Source organism: Haematobia irritans, chromosome 4 (genome assembly GCF_050003625.1).
Source record: "Haematobia irritans isolate KBUSLIRL chromosome 4, ASM5000362v1, whole genome shotgun sequence".
Classification (NCBI taxonomy): Eukaryota; Metazoa; Arthropoda; class Insecta; order Diptera; family Muscidae; genus Haematobia; species Haematobia irritans.
The window spans coordinates 212,015,665-212,038,875 of record NC_134400.1 but is presented as its reverse complement, the minus strand read 5'-3'; the positions used below and the strand labels follow the sequence as shown (position 1 = coordinate 212,038,875).

At 33.0% G+C, this 23,211-nt stretch overlaps 1 protein-coding gene across 2 annotated transcripts in view; it reads left to right on the top strand.

Annotated features, from left to right (window-relative positions):
• The window catches only part of rgn (regeneration), a 435,985-nt gene that overhangs the window by 303,531 nt on the left and 109,243 nt on the right, over nt 1-23,211 (top strand). The window contains exon 3 of one of the 2 annotated variants that reach the window (XM_075307769.1): nt 19,378-19,440. The gene's annotated coding sequence lies outside the window, so the exon portion shown is untranslated. Of the gene's footprint in view, nt 1-19,355; nt 19,441-23,211 lie in introns of both variants that reach the window. The other variant, XM_075307770.1, reaches the window with a different exon arrangement.

The following is a 23,211-nucleotide window of genomic DNA, read 5'->3' as shown; positions in this document are numbered from 1 at the left end:
ATAATTGTTTGTTAAAATTTTCTATTTAACACTCTGGTAAATGTCAATTCATTGTCCCCTTTTTTCTACATTCCCAGAAATGTATTTTTCCCATTTTCGTCGCCTTCTATTTTTCATGGTTTGTGAGTTTTCAAAGCCCCATCAAGAATAATACGGTGAATTGAATGAGACTTTTTATTTCGCTTAACTATTTCACACTTAATTGAAGACACTAGGTTTCGGGGACAATTCCAATCCAATACAATTCAACCATTTCAATTGGTTGGTTAGACACAAAACATTTAGTGTTCACACATTAATGTTAATTTGTTTTTATTTTAATGGAAAACAAACACAACGCTCGGTAAACACTTCCACTTTAATGGTGATTTAAATAGTGGTTTTTTGTTTTTCATTAAAAAAAATTTTCATAGAAAATATTTATTGTTTGAAGCAGCAGGGAAAATAATAAACATGCATTTTTTGTGGGTTGGAATTTTCATTTAAATTCAATTTTTTCTACGAAAAGTATATTATCAATGGCTAGTTATTTATAAATGTTTAAAATTAGTTAAATAAGGTTTAAATGTGTTCTTAAGTAATAAAAATTTTGGACCACAATCCAAAAGAGAACTATCCCAAAAAGCTGTCCATATACAATTCATTCTCATTCCAAAACAAAACTTGACTATCTGTATAATTAAAACGTTATTGGCCAAATCATATTTTATGGTGATTGCCAAACAAATTTAATGAATTTTTTGTCATTAACACATTTTAAATCAGTTGTTGTACTACTACAAATTATTTCCTATTGATAATAAAAAGAACAATACCCAAAAGAATTTGATTTTCTTTTTCAAGTTGAAAAATAAAAAAAAATTTATTTTGATAAATTTTGAATTAAAAACCACAAAACAGTATCAAAACGATGATAGAAAAATTAAAATAGGAAGTTTACGTATAACAAAGCAAATCGTAATTAATTTTTTAGAGAATATTGCGGTTTTAGTTAATACCTGGATAGAGCTGGATTGGAAAATAATTGACATTTTTTCTCATAGCCCACCTTGACATTTGTTTTTTCTCTCTCTCTCTCAGAGAACCTCTCAGAGAAATTTAGATTAGCTTGGACACAAATTAGATATTAAATTAAGAAACACAAATACACACCACAACCATTTATAGCAGACCACAGAGCAAGAGAAAAACATGAACCAGACTTAGGATGAGAGTGATAGATAAGAGACTTCGACTAGAAACATTACACCTCATCAATACAACTACAACAATAAAACAAGAGAACGTCACCACCTATGGTGGACTGTATATTATAAGTGAGTCCAAAGAAAAGTTCCATAGAAAATATTCGTTATTTGAAACAGAGAAAAACTAATGAACATGAATTATTTGTATTTGAATATTCAATTTAATAAATTAAAATTAGGTTAGATGGGCATAAATCGGTTATAAAACATAAATACACACCAAACATAAGACACTGTGCTAGAGAAAACCAAGAGCTAGAGAAAACCAAGCCATTGGCTAGAAACATTACACATCATCACAACTATAACAACAAAACTAGAGAAGTTCACCACCTGTGGTGTAACAATGGACTGAATATTATAATGAGCGCAAATAAAATTTCCATCGAAAATACTATTTGTCACTTGAAACTGGGAAAAGAGATCAACATTTTTTTATACCCTCCACCATAGGATGGCGGTATATTAACTTTGTCATTCCGTTTGTAACACATCGAAATATTGCTCTAAGACCCCATAAAGTATATATATTCTGGGTCGTGGTGAAATTCTGAGTCGATCTGAGCATGTCCGTCCGTCCGTCCGTCTGTTGAAATCACGCAAACTTCCGAACGAAACAAGCTATCGACTTGAAACTTGGCACAAGTAGTTGTTATTGATGTAGGTCGGATGGTGTAGCAAATGGGCCATATCGGACCACTTTTACGTATAGCCCCCATATAAACCGACGCTCAGATTTGGCTTGCGGAGCCTCTTGGAGGAACAAATTTCATCCGATCCTGCCGAAATTTGGTGCATGGTGTTAGTATATGGTCTCTAACAACCATGCAAAAATTGGTCCATATCGGTTCACTTTAACGTATAGCCCCCATATAAACGGACTCCCAAATTTGGCTTGCGATTGCTCTAAGAGAAGCAAATTGCATCAGATCCGGCTGAAATTTGGTACATGGTGTTAGTATATGGTCTCTAACAACCATGCAAAAATTGGTCCATATCGGTCCACTTTTACGTATAGCCCCCATATAAACGGACCCCCAAATTTGGCTTGCGATTGCTCTAAGAGAAGCAAATTTCATCCGATCCGGCTGAAATTTGGTACATGGTGTTAGTATATGGTCTCTAGCAACCGTGCAAAAATTGGTCCATATCGGTTCACTTTAACGTATAGCCCCCATATAAACGGACCCCCAAATTTGGCTTGCGATTGCTCTAAGAGAAGCAAATTGCATCCGATCCGACTGAAATTTGGTACATGGTGTTAGTATATGGCCTCCAACAACCATGCAAACATTGGTCCACATCGGTCTATAATTATATATAGCCCCCATATAAACTGATCCCCCGATTTGGCTTGCGGAGCCTCTAAGAGAAGCAAATTTCATCCGATCCGGCTGAAATTTGGTACATGGTGTTGGTATATGTTCTCTAATGACCATGCAAAAATTGGTCCACATCGACCCATAATTATATATAGCCCCCATATAAGTCGATCCCCAGATTTGACCTCCGGAGCCTCTTAGAGGAGCAAAATTCATCCGATCCGGTTGAAATTTGGTACGTGGTGTTAGTATATGGTCTCTAACAACCATGCAAGAATTGGTCCATATCGGTCCATAATTATATATAGCCCCCATATAAATCGATCCCCAGATTTGTCCTCCGGAGCCTCCTGGAGGAGCAAAATTCATCCGATCCGGTTGCAATTTGCCATCGGCTTCAGTAGAAGTTTCTACGCAATCCATGGTGGAGGGTTTATAAGCTTCGGCCTGGCCGAATATACGGCCATATATACTTGTTTGTATTGAAATTTTCATTTGAATTCATTTTTTTTCTTTTACGAAGAGTATATTATCAACAGCCATTTACTTGGAAATCTTTTAAATTAATTAAATAATTTTCAAACAATCCAAAAGAAGGCATATTTGTTAAATTCGCATTTCATTTGAAATATCTATACACAAAAATTATATCATTGTTAACGGTGTTGATTTCGGTTTTCATAGAAAATTTTTATGGCTATCATCTTTGTGCCATAAAACCAAATTCATTGCAAGAAGCTGCTTTGGATCTCATGCGTATAATCATTTGTTGCTCACGAAAACACAAAAAATGGTATTAATAATCTATTAAGTTGATTGATGGGCCTTAGCCCACACTCGATCGATCATGCAAAAGTTGTTGATGCTAAAAAAAAGCAGATGTTGCCATATAAAAATGATTTCAATTTCTATCTATGGAAGTGTGCATGAATATTAATATTTGTATAAACAATTTTGTTTGTTCCAATTAAGACGGAAGATTAATATAGGAACATTTGTGTAACTCATTTTTCTTGACAACACTATGGAACCAAAAAACATAATTCACCGAAATAAGCCCCTAGTTAAAGTAACGTTAATTTTAACTTATTTTATTGGAAAAACATTATTTTATTATTTTTGGTGAAATTTTCCACAGTCCAATCCAATTTTCCTATGTGTCAAATATTTTATGAACTAAACGTGGGTTCAATGACCGTACACATAAGTTCAATATGAACTAAAGCAGAAGAAAATTTTCGTACGATTCTCAAACATAGTAAGAATGAACTACTGTGCGGTTAAAATATCCATGATTTGGCCCCAATGATTTTTTCTTTACTTTTAGTTATTTTTTTTTTTCTAGAGTGGCTTTAATTTCGTGAAATGCAGTTAAAAACAGGGTATTACATTTTCCTGATTTTAACAACGCTTTGTGGAAATCCCAAAATCAGGAGTACAATTTAGTTCAATTTTCGCACGAGTTAGTTAATTTTCCCCATAAAACAGTTTACTTTGGTTTCTGTGTTGGAAAGTAAACTAAAAAATGTATATACGGATCAACTTAAGTACCCACCACAAAATTTTATTAACCTTTAACTATTGAGGTGAAATATATACTGTGGTAATGGTAAATTGAAACCCTTTAATTTTTGAAAAATTTTCCCTGGGGGCGTACCATAGTTTGTCATCGTATCATTATTGAACATTTTTGATAAAAGAATTATTTTTATTAATTTAATTTAGTATAATATATAAAACTTTTGTTAATTGGCTAAAGTAAGAAATTAAAGATACCAGACTTGTAATTAAACAAAACAAGGCTTAATACAACTTAGTAAATTAAAAACCCAATAAGAGAGGGTAAAATTTCATAATCGCATTATTACATTTAATAATGGACCTATATCAAACAATTTTATTATGGTGTTAAAATCGGGGGAACGATATATCTGGGAGCAATACCTAATTATATCTACTCCAAAAAGACACTATATGAACACTGAGCAAGAGAAAAACATGAATCAAAATTAAAGAGAAGGAGAGAGAGAGAGAGAGCGACATAATGAAATAAGTTAAAATACACCACACCATCAACTACGTATTAACCATAACCACATTGACCACATAGAGGGATATATGAACACTGAGCAAGAGAAAAGAATGAATCAAACATAAATAGAGGGTGAGAAAAAAGAGAGTGAGAGTGATAGATATTGAATAATTACAATATACAACAACACGTATGAACCCCTTACGCATATATGTGTAAGCGGATCAGGGCTGGCAACAACATTTTAAGAAAAATCGTTACTTTTTCCCGAAAAAAATTCGTCATAATCGACACTTGCATTTTAATATAAAAATCGTCCAAAAGTCGGTAATTTAATTAATATTAAAACAAATGCATCCAGATTTTATATCCTAACCCACATAGTGTTTTTGGGGAATAATAACTTTTATTGACTTTAGACTCCATAAAACATACTGATCGACTCAGAATCACCTCCTGAGTCGATCTATTCGTATTCGTCCGTCCATCGGTCGGTCTGTCTATGTATTGTTCGCAGAAAACCGGTCGCAATTATTCTGATGAAACTTGGTTCAGTGCTTTTTGGGCACAAGGACGAACGCTATTGAATTTGGAAAAAAATCGGATTACATTTAGATATAGCCCCCATATATAGGCATCGCCCGATTTCAACAAATGGGGTTGTATTGAGCTAAATAGGTCGTCTTCAAATTTAATACAAGGTAATTCAGTACCCTTAAAGTAAGCAAAATTTAATCGAAATCGGTTAAGATTTCGAATTCGCTCGATTTTTCCAATTTTTTGAAAGGAGTAAATATCGTCATTTTCGGGGCAAAAATCGAAAACTATATATTGAGTCAAAAATCATCAAAATGCCGATAAATCGGCAAAATTGGCAGCCCTGAGGCGAATATATGAACACTGAACGAGAGAAAAGCATGGTTCAATCTTAAAGAGAGGGGGAGAGAGAGTGGTGCTTATACATGGGCATTCCAACAAGACTCAGCACGCGTCAAGCCAGAATGGCTTAAAATGAGATTCCTGGCATCATTTCTATCGCATAACGGCCACCAGAATCTCCGGATTGATATCCGGAGGTTTACCTGGAACATCTTGGTTCATCTCAAGAGGCGCTTCACTGGGAATAGATCAAAATACCGCAGAGTTTTGTCGGCCATAATTCGTGCCGAAGGTAGCTAATTCGAAGAAATCTAATCTAATACTAAAATTTAATTTTATTTCCAACACTTTTTTGCTTTTGAAAAATAAAATTTAAAAAGTTAAATATCGCCGCAAGTTCGGCCAGGCCAGATCTTATGTACACCATGGATTAAATATGGATTAAATATTGATTAAATATTGACTTCTAAATTGTTAGTTATTCCATATGGAGTCTATGTTAGGCGGTCAAATCTGGGGATCGGTTTAGATGGGGGGGCTATATATAATTATCGAAAGATATGGGTACACTAATATCGCATACCAAATTTAAGATCATCCACATTGGATGAAATTTGCACTTCCAAGAGGCTCCGAGGTGAGATCTGGGGCTCGGTTTATATGTGGGCTATATATAATTGTGAAACGATATGGACTAATGTTTGCATTTCGTACCAAATTTCAACCGGATCGGATGAAATTTGCTCTTTACAGAGGTTCGGGAAGACAAATCTGGGGATCGGTTTATTCAGAGGCTATATAAACCGATATGAATTGCTTGATTCATTCGGAAATTAGCGTGATTTCAACAGATGGACGAACGGACAGCCGGACGATCGGACGAACATCGCTAGATTGTCTCAGAATTTCACCGCGACCCAAAATACTTTAGTCTTCAGTATAGATCTGGTTGGGAAAGATGACTCAATTAGAGTCTTATATGCAAACTTCAAACGGAATTTATTTATCTTTAATTCAACGTAAGTTAATTAAAATTAGCTAAATTTTTTATATATTTAATAACGAGTATGTTATACTTTTTATTAATCTGTTCCCTAGTGTTATGAGTTTATTTTGATAATCATATCTGATTTTAAATATTATGCAATATTCAGTTCTTTAAATGGAATATGAGTACACCAGAATTCTATGATGAAATTAGGTATGGAATTATACGATACTTTGATATTAAATGAAATTTTGATCAAATACAATCTTATAACATTCGATACATTCGTCGGCAAAGGAACTTCCCAAGTATATTTGCCCATGTAGCCTTTAATGTATATGGATAATGCATGCATTCAGTCCTCGTTTTTGTGGTAATATGATTCACTTTTATCTTTTCTTTGTGATTGCATCAATTTTCGACTAGATCATCATAAAATAAATGAATGAAGTAGTACAAATCTTTGAAAATGTTTAAAGAAGAAAAATATCATCATTTCGCATGATGATGTTGATGATTCTGACACTGATTAGATTCTTGTTTTGAAATTTGCCTTCGCCTTTTCTGCTACTAAATCATTTTTATGTGTGGTTTTTGTTTTTATTTGCAACTCTTTGGCTATTTAGCACAGTTCCATCGATAAACCTAAATGGATGCTGTACGAGACATGGATGCTGTATGGCTGTATGAGTTTGCTTTCATGACCTGACTGTGTTGCCTGCCCAGAGTGTAAACAAAAATAATAAAAAAAAAGAAAATAAATAATTTCGACTGTAACAATGTTTATTTGAATCTAAACCTAGTGCTGAGTATGAGCATCTCCCCAAGTATTTTTGGTTGCATCAACAACAGTGCAACACTGTTGTTGTTAACCCCCTTTATTGTTGCTACTTCTAACTAAATAGGGAAAACTAGCAATGCCTAGCAATTCTGAGTAAATTAGAAAATAAGGAAATTACATTTTTCTAAAAGCTTTTAGCTTAGGTTTACTTCAATTAAAGAAATTATCGGACGAATACCATATGTTTCAAATGCAAATTTAAATACATTAAATAAAATTGAACTTTCATATTTTCTAAATCACAATTGAATATTAACTAAAAGAATGCTATTAAATATATTGTGTTTGTATTGTTTTTATGTTCCATCCAATTGATTGCACTATGAATTTGTTGTTGAATGCGTAAAGTTTTCAAACTGAATCTTTTATTATACTCTTTTCCCTATCTAATACTCTCATGTTTGTATTGTATTTGATATCTACTAAAAACACACTCATGTGTTTTCTCTCTCATCTTGATAGTCTATGGGCAATGATGATCTCTGTTTCCCTTTATTTCTCTTCATAAAAGTTTCCAAAGTGGATCTCTTATTTATAATCTTCTCCCTATCCAATACTATGTCTTATTTGTACTCTTACTCGCTATATCTACTAACTCGACACAGTGTTGTGATAATGCTATTGTTTTCTTGGTAGTCTAGGAGCAATGGTCATCTCTACTTCCCTTTATTTCTCTTCATAAAAGTTTCTAAGATGGATTTCCTCTTTCTACTCTTCTCACTAACATAGCTCTTACTTAATATATTTATATATTTCTCCCTATCTAACACTCTCACATTTGTTGGGTCTGCTATATTTACTAACTCAACATAGTGTTGCGATAATATAATTATACCCTGCGCCACTTTGTGGAACAGGAAGGAGACGAGATAGACACATGGTGTCTTTGGCAAAAATGCTCAGGGTTGGCTCCTGAGTCGATATAGCCATGTCCGTCTGTCTGTGAACACATTTTTGTGATCAAAGTCTAGGTCGCAGTTTTAGTCCAATCGCCTTCAAATTTGGCACAAGTATGTGTTTTGGCTCAGAATAAAACCCTATTGATTTTGGTAAGAGGTAAGAAATCGGTTCAGATTTAGATATAGCTCCCATATATTGCTTTCGCCCGATATGCACTTGTATGGGCCCAGCAGCCAGAGTTTTACCCTGAGTAGCTTGAAATTGTGCACAAGAATAACAATTAGTAGTGTAGTCAAGTGTGCCAAATTTATTGAAATCGGTTCAGATTTAGATATAGCTCCCATATATACATTTCGCCCGATATGGGCTTATATATGCCCAGAAGTCAGATTTTTATCCTGATTTGCTTGACATTTTGCACTAGGAGTACAATTAGTAGTGTAGTCAAGTTTGCCAAATTTTATTTAAATCGGATCAGATTTAGATATAGCTCCCATATATATATCGTTCGCCCGATATAAACTCATATGACCAGAGTGACCAATCTTTTACTCCGATTTACTTGAAATTGTGCACAGGAAGTAGTATTAGCATTCTGACTGTCCGTATCAAATTTGGTTGAAATCGGTTCAGATTTAGATATAGCTGCCATATATAGCTTTCGCCCGATTTACACTCATATGACCACAGAGGCCAATTTTTTACTCCGATTTAGTTAAAATTTTGCACAGGGAGTAGAATTAGCTTTGTGGCTATGCGTGCCAAATTTGGTTGAAATCAGTTCAGATTTAGATATAGCTTCCATATATATGTTTTTCTGATTTCGACAAAAATAGTCAAAATACTACCATGTAAAACACATTTGACGGATTTGATATGGTATCAAAAATGTGGATCTACAAAGAGGTGCAGGGTATAATATAGTAGGCCCCGGCCGACTTTAGACTTTTCTTACTTGTTTTTCTCTCTCGTCTTGATAGTGTAGGAACAATGGTCATCTCTACTTTCTCTTATTTCTCTTTACAAGAGTTTCCAAGGTGAATCTCTTATTTGTACTCTTCTCTCTATCTAATACTCTCACATACTCTCTACTATATGTACTAACACAAGATAGTGTTGTTATAATGATGTTCTTGGTAATGCAGGCAGGTTCAATACTAATCCATAGCTAACATTAGTTCTCTTCATTAAAGGTTCCACTGTATTTCTGCCACATGGACTGGAATATTATTTTGTTTGAAAAACCAAATGTCTGTGTTTATGCAATTTGTGTCCATTTGAAATGATGTTTTATTTGTCAATAACCGAACCGTCATATTCAAATTACAATATTGCAAATGTGCACAAATAAAATAGCAAAAAAAAAAGCAATCCATGAAATAAAGATAAGAGAGCTCTTCTCGTTGGTGGCACTTTTAGACCTTTAACATATGAACATCTTTCCCGATTTTTTTGGTTTTTTTACCAATCAACCATATGTACATACATACGCGTTCATATGATTGGAAATGATTTCGAAAATAGACCATTCAACATTTGCATATAGTTTTCGTATTTACATATTTTTTGTGATTTGGATCACAGGGTCATGGTTATCTGTAAATATGTGGACCACACACCATCAAGCGGATGTTGATATTGTATATGGTTTTAATTGGAAGACAAACTGACAGGATTGTATATTTTTTATTTAGAAAAAATGACTTAAAATAGCGTAGGTCGATGCTTTATTTATGTATATATTTATAGACTTATGTCTCATATTTAAAAAAAAAATTGTTCATCAAAAATGTACTATGAAAATTTAAGAATTCTTTTAAGTTTGTTGAATCTGATATGAAGGCCTATAGGTAAACTAATAGGAAAAAATTACGTTCCAAAATCGTGAATGAAAACGAAACAGAAACAAAAATCAAACTGGAATATTCATGATTTTTTTTCTACGCACATTTATGATTTCATGAACTTTCTAAGTTTTCTTTTGGCCATGAAAAAGTTGTGAAGTATTCTTAGGCACTATAGAGACAGTTCTCTTTTATCCAGGACCATTCCCAAATCCCAATATCAAATGTTATTCGATGAATCTCACTTCTTTTTATTAATTTTTAGCTAAAAATCTCCATTTTAAAGCAGAAAGCCAATACAAAATTAAAATTGTATTTTTATTGATAAGAATATTTTCCGTACCCAGACAATGAAAGGAAACGTTTACCCTCCGTTTACTGCGAAATGTATGATGTGACACTACACTTAAAGACATTCCCTCAAACACTTCTCCGTATCCCTTTATCATTCATCTTAAATTCCATCCATTGAAATTTTTCGTTTCAGTTCCGTCAATGTAAGATCCATTCAACAGACAATAATGTATAGTCGTTTCTAAGCATCACATGTCGTTGCCGGTTTACTTCAATTGTACAAGTAAATGCCTCAACATCTGGAGAATTGCATGTCTCTCCTTATATTCTTCAGAGGGTCACACAGCAAGAGATACAGAGAGACTAGTAATTTGTAGAGTTTTATTTTTTATTTGTTTTCCTACTTCACAGAGCAGGAAAACAACAACCAAAAATAACAGTAAATGACAAAGATGTATCCAACATAGAGAAGAAAATATTTGAATATATTTTATTATTTTAATTTTAACCTATTGCACAATATTGTAGTCCATCTGCACAATCAATTATTTAACTAAGAATGAGTGGGGACATTGGGACCCAATTACAAAATTTTCCAATTTAAAATTAATTTGAACCACCACCAAAGGATTGGCGTATACAAGATTATTGTTCTGTTATGTTGGTACATGGTTTATATCGATCCATGTTATTTCAACTGATACCCCGATTTAACTTCTTCAGCATGTGGACGCTGCAAATTTTATACGATTTATCTGAAATCAAAAAAGCAGAGGTATTTTAAGTTCCAACCAGAAAATGAAAAAACATGTACTCACGAGAGAATTTATCTATCGATCCGTATATTCCATCGATTCATATGCACAACACACTAATCGTATTCCACCACAATTAATTCTCTCTCTCCCTCTCTCTCTCTCTCTCTCTTGCATTCTCTGTTTCCCTTATATGTATGTATAAAAAACATAAATATCATAGACCCTACACTGGATAGACGATCCATTGGTGTCAAACGATGTTTAATTAATTTTAATTTTAACTTTAATTTTAAATCTTATAAGATAAATTATTAGGTTAGTATATCGACTATGCATGAAATTAAAATTTAAAAAGTACACTGGTATTAAAACGTTTTTGTGTTTGACCAAAAGCTTAGGGTAAGATGTAAAAATAATTGGATAATAAGGGATAAAGGTCAATATGAGAAAATAAATTTAAACTTTTAATGCAGAAGTCGAATCAATATTTAGCCACAGGCATACAAATTGCTATAATGTGTCCAATACTTACTTTAGAAATATATAAAAAATAAAATACTCTTATGGCAACACCAACAATAAAGACTTTCTTGAATTAGATTCCACTTAAATTTTACAAATCAATTTTACTTCGTTAATTAAAAAAAAATATTTTGCTATTTTTGTTGGTTGTCTTTTTATACCCACCACCATAGAATGGTGACGGGGGTATAATAAGTTTGTCATTCCGTTTGTAACACATCGAAATATTGATTTCCGACTATATAAAGTATATATATTCTTGATCAGGGAGAAATTCTAAGACGATATAACGATGTCCGTCTGTCCGTCTGTCTGTTGTAATCACGCTACAGTCTTCAATAATGAAGCAATCGTGCTGAAATTTTGCACAAACTCGTCTTTTGTCTGCATGCAGGTCAAGTTCGAAGATGGGCTATATCGGTCCAGGTTTTGATATAGTCCCAATATAAACCGACCTCCCGATTTGGGGTCTTGGGCTTATAGAAATCGTAGTTTTTATCCAATTTGCCTGAAATTTGAAATCTAAAGGTATTTCATGACCATAAAGAGGTGTGCCAAAAATGGTGAGTATCGGTCCATATTTTGGTATAGCCCCCATATAGACCGATCTCCCGATGTTACTTCTTGGGCTTATAGAAACCGCAGTTTTTATTCAATTTACCTGAAATTGGAAATCTAGAGGTATTGTAGGACCACACATACGTGTGCCAAAAATTGTGAGTATCGGACCATATTTTGGTATTGCCCCCATATAGACCGATCTCCCGATTTTACTTCTTGGGCTTATAGAAACCGCAGTTTTTTTCAATTTACCTGAAATTGGAAATCTAGAGGTATTGTAGGACCACAAATACGTGTGCCAAAAATTGTGAGTATCGGTCCATGTTTTGGTATGGTCCCCATATAAAACGACCTCCCGATTTGGGGTCTTGGGCTTATAGAAACCGTAGTTTTTATCCAATTTGTTTGAAATTGGAAATCTAGAGGTATTTTAGGACCATAAAGAGGTGTGCCGAAAATGGTGAGTATCGGTCCATATTTTGGTATAGCCCCATATAGACCGATTTCCCGATTTTACTTCTTGGCCTTCTAGAATCCTAAGTTTTTATCCAATTTGTCTGAAATTGGAAATCTAGAGGTATTTTAGGACCATAAGAGGTGTGCCGAAAATGGTGAGTATCGGTCCATATTTTGGTATACCCCCATATAGACCGATTTCCCGATTTTACTTCTTGGGCTTCTAGAATCCAAAGTTTTTATCCTAGTTGCCTGAAATTGGAAATGTAGAGGTATTTTCGGGTCATAAAGATGTGTGCCGAAAACGGTGAGTATCGGTCCATATTTTAGTATAGCCCCCATAAGAACGATTTCTCGATTTTACTTCATGGGCTTCTAGAATCCAAAGTTTTTATCCTATTTGCCTGAAATTGGAAATCTAGAGGTATTTTAGGACCATAAAGAGGTGTGCCGAAAATGGTGAGTATCGGTCCATATTTTGGTATAGCCCCCATACAGACCGATCTCCCGATTTTACTTCTTGGGCTTATAGAAACCGCAGTTTTTATTCAATTTACCTGAAATATGAAATCTAGAGGTATTGTAGGACCACCAAAAATTGTGAGTATCGGTCCATGTTTTGGTATGGTCCCCATATAAAACGACCTCCCGATTTGGGGTCTTGGGCTTATAGAAACCGTAGTTTTTATCCAATTTGTTTGAAATTGGAAATCTAGAGGTATTTTAGGACCATAAAGAGGTGTGCCGAAAATGGTGAGTATCGGTCCATATTTTGGTATAGCCCCCATATAGACCGATTTCCCGATTTTACTTCTTGGGCTTCTAGAATCCAAAGTTTTTATCCTATTTGCCTGAAATTGGAAATCTAGAGGTATTTTCGGGTCATAAAGATGTGTGCCGAAAACGGTGAGTATCGGTCCATATTTTAGTATAGCCACCATAAGAACGATCTCCCGATTTAACTCCTTGGGTTTCTAGAAACCGTAGTTTTTATCTGATTTGCCTGAAATTGTAAATATTCTGGTATTTTAGGCTCACAAAAACATGTATCGGATTAAGTTTTTATCGGTCCATTTGGTAATGCCTCCATATAGACCGACTTAACTTCTTGAGGGTGTAGAAGGCGCACTGATCATTTAAATTGCTTGAAACTCAATGTAAAATTTCCAGATTTTACTTCTAAGATTTCAAATCAAGACGTTATTTTATAATTTTCTTGCAGACTTACAAGAGATGTTAATGATTCCCCTAAAACTCAAACAAAAATGGTTCTTATAAATCCAGAATCTGATATAGTCCTCATAGGTGAAATCTTTAAATTTATTTTCGGGAAGTGTCCTCAAGTCCTCAAGCCCTCCTGAAATTTCAAAGGAAACCCTAGTATTTGGTTCATGGTGGTAGGTATTTAAGATTCGGTCCGGCCGAACTTACTGCTGTATATACTTGTTTTTATACCCTGCGCCACACTATGGAACAGGGTATTATTTTTATTAAATTTAGCTCTTTTGCTATAAATTTTCTTTGATCTAGCGTTTGACAACACTAATTCTTAGAAAAAAACAGTCACCATTTCATAGACTTACTCTCTCTACATCTGAGCATTATCATTACTCTCTCTCTATCTCACAATTGATATCTATCCATGGTGAGTACTAATGTAAGCTCATCTGTTACTTGTCGTACACCATAATTAATGCGTTAGCCCCCCACATTATCAACCGATCTCTCGATTTGACATAGAAACCGCCATTTTTAACCAATTTACCTGAAACGAATTATTTTTGTGAGACCACAAAATGATTTGCTAAATATAATGCGCATTAATTTATATCAGGGTACATTTATAAGTTAGAAACTAAAGCCCGATGATTTTAATTTTTTTAATATAAATATAACAGAGTTCTTTCTGTCAACAGCACTCTGTACTCTGCACACATACAAGTAATAAGAGCAACTGTATTTGAATGAAAGCTTTAGGGCCACTCACACATAGAAACAAGGGAAATTTCTTTTTGTTTTATAAGCTCTACCTTATAAGTGTAGTTTAGGTCCACATTCTTGTTGTACGAAATACTATGGCTTCAAGAGAAGCCTTTGAAAATTACTTGTCTAAAATTTTATAATTCTGCAAAAAGGCTATTAGTTGAGAAATGACAAAAGCTCGTCGATGATTTTTATGATTCATATTTGGTTCAATAAATTCCATTGTAAATATAAAGAAAACCCGACTACTCAATTATGTTTTTTTTTTTTTAATACACTGTATTCAATATGCCCATCACACTTTTAGTGAGTGTCAGTTTTATTTTTTCCAATATGGATAACCAGAGATAACAGCCTTTTTGGTTATTGCAATGCACTTTAGTCGAAACTCTACTTGAAATTCTCTAACGGCTGGCTTTTGAAAATATGGCGGTCCAATTGTTGTTGTTGCTGCGCTGCTGTCAATGAGGCGGCTGCTGTTATTTGTCAGTCTCGGCTTGTCTACTTCTCGAGTTCTCGTTATATTGTGCAAAAGAACAACAAAAAAAAAACTATCGCTACTTTTACAAAAGAAATGTTATTTTGTTGGAATGCAGACATAGGCCGCTTCTGTGTTCTCCATTGGTGATATATCATCCATCCATGTTCAAATATTATGACCTCAAAGTGTTCGCTTACTAGTCTTTGATGTTGAACCGACTGTTTTCACCCATTTTCCTATTCAAAAAAAAAAAACAGAAAAACATTAAACATACAAACACCAGCAACATTCATATTCAAAAGTATTACGTTTTTTATGTCCAAATATTTGCATAAGAGAAAACTGAAAGCTAGAAAAAAAAAACATACAAAAAAAGTCTAAGGAAAATGTCTATTCTTGATTTCGCATTTTTTTGTTTTCTTTTGTTCTGTGAAGTGCCATAAGTACTGGGAGTCTATTTAGGCGTAAAGATGTCTGTGAACTTTTGCACTTTTTGAATAATCACGAAACAAAACAACAACAAAAATCCACCACCAAAACTGGCAATATTTCATGGTTCAATTTGTCTAAATGTTTGCTATGGATAATGAAAAGATTTCGCATTGGAATAAGCAGAATGCGTTATGTGTTGTTTTTTTTTCTTTTTTGGAATTTAAACAAAATTTAAATTTGAAGAATTTATTACATATCATCTGCATTGGAGGTGCAAATAGGTTACCAAGGCTACCTTAAAATGATCTCAGAGTGGTTTTGTGATTTACTTGTATTTCATAGAGTTTCTGTTATTCATCGGATGGAGTTTAATTAAAAACAAGTAAGGAAAGTCTAAAGTCGGGCGGTGCCGACTATATTATACCCTGCACCACTTTGTAGATCTAAATTTTCGAAACCATATCACATCCGTTAAATGTATTGGGGGCTATATATAAAGGTTTGTCCCAAATACATACATTTAAATATCACTCGGTCTGGACAGAATTTGGTAGACTTCTACAAAATCTATAGACTCAAAATTTAAGTCGGCTAATGCACTGGGGTAGAACACAATGTTAGTAAAAAATATAGGAAACATTTAAATCTGAAGCAATTTTAAGGAAACTTCGCAAAAGTTTATTTATGATTTATCGCTCGATATATATGTACTAGAAGTTTAGGAAAATTAGAGTCATTTTTACAACTTTTCGACTAAGCAGTAGCGATTTTACAAGGAAAATGTTGGTATTTAGACCATTTTTGTCCAAATCAGAAAAACATATATATATATAAGAGCTATATCTAAATCTGAACCGATTTCAACCAAATTTGGCACCCATAGCTACAATGCTAATTCTACTCCCTGTGCAAAATTTCAACTAAATCGGTGTTAAAAATTGGCCTCTGTGCTCATATGAGTGTAAATCGGGCGAAAGCTATATATGGGAGATATATCTAAATCTGAACCGATTTTAACCAACTTTGGCACGCATAGCTACAATGCTAATTCTACTCCCTGTGCAAAATTTCAACTAAATCGGAGCAAAAAATTGGCCTCTGTGGTCATATGAGTGTAAATCGGACAAAAGCTATATATGGGAGCTATATCGAAATCTGAACCGATTTCAACCAAATTTGACACGCATAGCTACAATGCTAATTCTACTCCCTGTGCAAAATTTCAATTAAATCGGAGTAAAAGATTGGCCTCTGTGGTCATATGAGTGTAAATCGGGCGAAAGCTATATATGGGAGCTATATCTAAATCTGAACCGATTTCAACCAAATTTGGCACACTTGACTATAGTACTAATTGTTCTTCTTGTGCAAAATTTGAAGCAAATTAGGGTAAAACTCTGGCTTCTGGGTCCACATCGGGCGAAAGATATATATGGGAGTTATATCTAAATCTGAACCGATTTCAATAAAATTTGACACACTTGACTATAGTACTAATTGTTCTTCTTGTGCAAAATTGTAAGCAAATTAGGGTAAAACTCTGGCTTCTGGGGCCATATAAGTTCATATCGGGTGAAATATATATATGGGAGCTATATCTAAATCTGAACCGATTTCTTCCAAAATCAATAAGGATATATTCTGAGCCAAAACACATACTTGTGCCAAATTTGAAGTCGATTGGACTAAAACTGCGACCTAGACTTTGATTACAAAAATGTGTTCACGGACAGACGGACAGACTGACATCGCTATATCGACTCAAGAGCCCACCCTGAGCATTTTTGCCAAAGACACCATGTGTCTATCTCGTCTCCTTCTGGGTGTTGCAAACATATGCACTATCTTATAATACCCTGTTCCACAGTGTGGCGCAGGGTATAAAAATCGAACCTAATTTTAATGAAAAAATTAAAGCAAATGAACTTTCTTTTAATTACAGGTCGAAAACCTATGCTGTTTTTTTCATAATTCATTATGATTGTAAATATATAAATAAATAATAAATAAATAAATCTATTTATTTTTTAATAGTAAATTGTGTGCTCTAAAATTTTAGGTTTCATTATTTTTCCTATAAAATTAATATTTTTTCAGTGTAGTTCTTAATTTTTATGACCAAAATTTCTTCAAAATTCCAAAGTTTTTTCTATCACTGTCTGGTAAATAGAAGCATTCAGTTTATTAAATGATTTTCCCTTTATTATTTTATAACAATTTTAATTTAGAAGTTAAAGCAAATGAACCTTCTTTTAATTAAAATTTCTTTATTTATTTATTTATTTTTTTTTGATTGTAAATTGTGTGCTCTAAAATTTTAGGTTGCATTATTTTTCCTATAAAATCAATTTTTTTTTCAGTGTAGTTTTTAATTTTTATGACAAAAATTTCTTCAAAAGTTTTTTCTATCACTGTTAAATTACTTTTTTTTCCTTTTATTACAATCAATCATTTAAAGCTCAAATTGTTTTGATGTTATCTCATTGTCAAAATCTCGATGAGGCAGAGTACTCGTATGTATTTTTCCCCCTTAAAAGATTTCCATTTGCTGTTTTCGAATGCCACTTAACATTGCATGTTTTACGCATTATCTCTACAATGTAAGCACGTAACGCATTTGCAACATCGATATTCGTATTTTAATTTCGCATACACAAAAAAAAATGCCACTCCATAACGATGTCATTCTCAGGGATATGCTGTTTTGTGAAATTCAACGACATCTCTAGCATTTGATTATTGAATTGATATCTGAGAGATTTCAACGACATGTCGATTTCAATCAATCATTGGCAAATAAGGAACAAATCTTTCTGGGAAACGAAAATTGAGTATTGACAATGGAATACCAAATGACAACGAAAAACCACACATAATATGTCCCATTTAAATATCAATTAAATTGTATGTCAATAATTTATTTAAATTTCCTCCGGACTGGACTATATAAGTAGTTGTGTGTTGGCTATTAATACAATATTTGACGAGATGACATAATCGACCGCTATAACACCTAAATCTATAACAATTCATTTAGATCTAAGCAGCCCATGCGGATCATGAGTAACTGCCCTTACAACTATCGCCCATATGTTTTTTGTTGTGTTGTGTTGCGTTTTTTTTTTTACGTTCGAATTGTAAGGCAATTCATTTCAATACTTTATTTACGTGTCAATATGTGCCCCATTAATTTACAAATAATTGCCAATATTTGCATTGTTATGACCGTGTACACAGTGTTAAAAATTCACACCTTGTTTTCGATCTCTCTCACAGCTACTTTAATTAATGTCACCACTAGATTAACAGGAGACAAATGATGTAATGAGAGAGGCCTGTTTGTTATTTACAAGCAAAACAATATACAACATTGTTGAGATATTCAATGGTCTTTTTTGTAATTATTATAATTATATTTAATTTAAACTAAAAAGCTATTAGATCTAGAAACAATAGCTATTTTCATTTAATTTAAATTGAATTAATCGCAAATGCTTTTATATTTTTGACCGATTAATAAAACGAAATTCAACATAATATTAATGAGAGAGCAAGAGATTTAAAGTCAGTCTTAAAGCAATAATTCTCTTGCCAATGGTAAATTAAATCTAGCATTGCAGTGGCTGCTTATTTAACATTCTAAAGGGCTTTTAATATGAATCTATAGCATTTCATGTAAATGTAATTTAACATAAACATATGAATAACCCCAAATAAAACGATTAGTGGTGAAGTCTTCTAAATTTGAAGAAGACTATCAGTTTTTTTTTAATTTCAATATTTAGCATTATGAAATAATAATTAAATTACATCAGTTTTTCTATTTTCTACTTTCAGTCAATTGTTTGCAGAAATATTCCATACTCTATAAAAATATAAAACTAACAACACTGAAAAAAGGTAAGACGCTCAAAAAGCAAGTTTGCTTCTTCATTATTGTCTAACAACACAATCAGCATAGCAATGGGAAAAGTTGTTGTAAAAACATCTTTAAAATTTGGCCTTATAGACATCAAATAGGAATAAAGAATAAAATTTACAAAAATGTTAAAAAAAAAAATTAAATACATTACATGGACGAAAAGAATTGCAATGGCTGCCGAAATGTTGGTAAAATTGGACTAAGCGGATGGACTATTTCAGGCGCAATTACGGTCAACATTTACATGAAATAATCTTCAAACCATTTTTTTATAATCCCCAGATATTAAATTATATGAACCGTATTTTTGAATTTTATGTGTTTTTTTCTAATCTGCATATTATAGCGAATTTGGCGAAATCTAGGTATTCAACATCCAAAAGTGTCATAAAATGTTCGTTAATTTAAATAGTCTCAAAATTTAATATCATTTAGTTCAATTTTCGCACCAGTTTTCTTACAAAAAATATATACAAAATGGAAGGAAGAACAAGAAGGCCGAACTTACGGCCAGGCCGAAGCTTATGTACCCTCCACCATGGATTGCGTAGAAACTTCTACTGAAGCCTATCATCCAGAATCGAATTACTTGGGTTGCGGTAACACTTGCCAATGGCAAGGAATCTTAAAACTTCCAAACACCGTCTTCTAAATTGCAAGGTAGTCCATACGTAGTATATATTAAACTAACAAAAGGCCGATTAAATACGTATATAATTAAATTTGACAAAATTTTGTATATAAATAAAATTTTGATAAAAGTTTCTATAGAAATAAAATTTTGACATTTTCTATAGAAGTAAAATTTGGACAAAATTTTCAATAGAAATAAAATTTTAACAAACTTTATCCATAGAAATAAAATTTTGTCAAAATTTTCTATAGAAATAAAATTTTGTCAAAATTTTCTATAGAAATAAAATTTTGACAAAAATTTCTATAGAAATAAAATTTTGACAAAATTTTCTATAGAAATGAAATTATAACAAAATTTTCTATAAAAATAATATTTTAACAAAAATTTCTATAGAAATAAAATTTTGTCAAAATTTTCTATAGAAATAAAATTTTGACAAAATTTTCTATAGAAATAAAATTTTGACAAAATTTTCTATAGAAATAAAATTATGACAAAAATTTTCTATAAGAATAAAATTTTGACAAAATTTTCTATAGAAATAAATTTTTGGTAGATTATTTTTGGCTCGAGTGGCAACCATGATTAAGAACCGATATGGACCAATTTTTGTGTGATTGGGGATCGGCTATATATAACTATTGACCGATATGGACCAAATTTGGCATGGTTATTAGCGGCCACATACTAACACCACGTTGCAAATTTCAACCGGATCGGATGAATTTTGCTTCTCAAAGGAACTCCGGAGATCAAATCTGGAGAATGGTTTATATGGGGGCTATATATAATTATGGACCGATATGGACCAATTCTTGCATGGTTGTTAGAGACCATATACTAACACCACGTACCAAATTTCAACCGGATCGGGTAAATTTTGCTCCTCCAAGAGCTCCGTAGGACAAATCTTGGGATCGGTTTATATGGGGGCTATATATAATTATGGACCGATATGGACCAATTCTTGCATGGTTGTTAGAGACCATATACTAACACCACGTACCAAATTTCAACCGGATCGGATGAATTTTGTTCATCTAAGAGGCTCCGGAGGTCAAATCTGGCGATCAGTTTATATGGGGGCTATATATAATTATGGACCGATATGGACCAATTTTTGCATGGTTGTTAGAGACCATATACTAACACTACGTACCAAATTTCAACCGGATCGGGTAAATTTTGCTCCTCCAAGAGCTCCGTAGGACAAATCTTGGGATCGGTTTATATGGGGGCTATATATAATTATGGACCGATATGGACCAATTCTTGCATGGTTGTTAGAGACCATATACTAACACCACGTACCAAATTTCAACCGGATCGGATGAATTTTGTTCATCTAAGAGGCTCCGGAGGTCAAATCTGGCGATCAGTTTATATGGGGGCTATATATAATTATGGACCGATATGGACCAATTTTTGCATGGTTGTTAGAGACCATATACTTACACCATGCACCAAATTTTGAGCCAGATCGGATGAAATATGCTACTCTTAGAGGGTCCGCAAACCAAATCTGGGGATCGGTTTATATGGGGGCTATACGTAAAAGTGGACCGATATGGCCCATTTGCAATACCGTCCGACCTACATCAATAACAACTACTTGTGCCAAGTTTCAAGTCGATAGCTTGTTTCGTTCGGAAGTTAGCGTGATTTCAACAGACGGACGGACGGACGGACATGCTTAAATCGACTTCACCACGACCCAGAATATATATACTTTATGGGGTCTTAGAGCCATATTTCGATGTGTTACAAACGGAATGACAAAGTTAATATAACCCCCCATCCTATGGTGGAGGGTATAAAAAGACAACGAAATTTTTTATAGCCTATTTAACTTTATTTTAGTTCATGAAAATTAGTTGATTTTAGTTCAATTTTAACAAATGTGATTTTTTTTATTTTTGCTTACTTCAATGACGTGAATTAAAAATGTACACAGTTTTACGAAATATGAAAATAATCCCACATTTTCTTTCGTGATGAGTTAGTTCCCTTTGTTCTGGGTGATAAATATCGTAGTATAGTTTTAAAACGTTTGAAAGGTATTAAATTCCCCGCAAAAAAGCGTCGCCAAAAAAGTAATGAAAATGTTCTTTTTGGATCCGGAAGTGGTGCAAAATTGACGCAGAAGCGATGAATTTAACATGGACTTGTCATAGGACGGAAGTCCTCCATTTCAACAGCCGGTGCACTGAATTGGCATCACTTCAGTATTCAATATTTTGGATGTTATTTAAAAAATTCTGTGATATTTTGTCAAATAAATAATTTTATAACTTTTTATAATTTTTGATGGATTCTAACGCTTGTCTGAAACATTTGACCTCAAATGTTCACAAAAATTCACAATTTTTTCAGATTAGATTTATCATTTTTTTCGACAAAATGTAAATAATTTGTACCATTTTATGAATTCTTAAACTGTTTTTAACCGATTTGAAACAAAAAAAGTGAAAATTACCCATTAAAAATATGAACAAATCATGTTATAAAAAATTGAATGAAAAGAACTTCCTGTGTAGTTAAAATAAAGAACACCATTGGGACTACATCTTCTGGAAATGCTTTTAAAGTTGTGCCTTTGGAAGAGCTTCCAAATTTTTTTGCTGGGTTATAATATTAAAAATAAAAATAAAAATTAAATAACTTTATTTTGCCTTAAGAAAAAAATAATGAGAAATTAAAATAAGTTTAAGAAAATCTGTTTGTACACACAAAAAACAAACCACATTACGGGAAAAATTAACTATCTCGTGCAAAAATTGAACTAAACTGTATTCCAAATTTTGAGATTCATCAAATTAACGAAAATTTTCCAACATTTTTTGGATTTTTAATTACCTTTTACGAAATGCAACTTTCTCGAAAAGAAATGAAGAAATAAACTAAAAAAAGGAAAAAATCTTAGGCGCCAGAACATTCCCATTTTAACCACGCTGTAGTTCATTCTTACTATTTTTGAGAAGGGTCATTGAAATTTTACTGCCATTTATTTTTGAGACATTTTGAGACATATATACATAGAATAAAGAAAAAATCGTTGGGCTGGGGAAAATTTCTTATAAAATTTTAACAATACACTAAAACTAAAATAAAA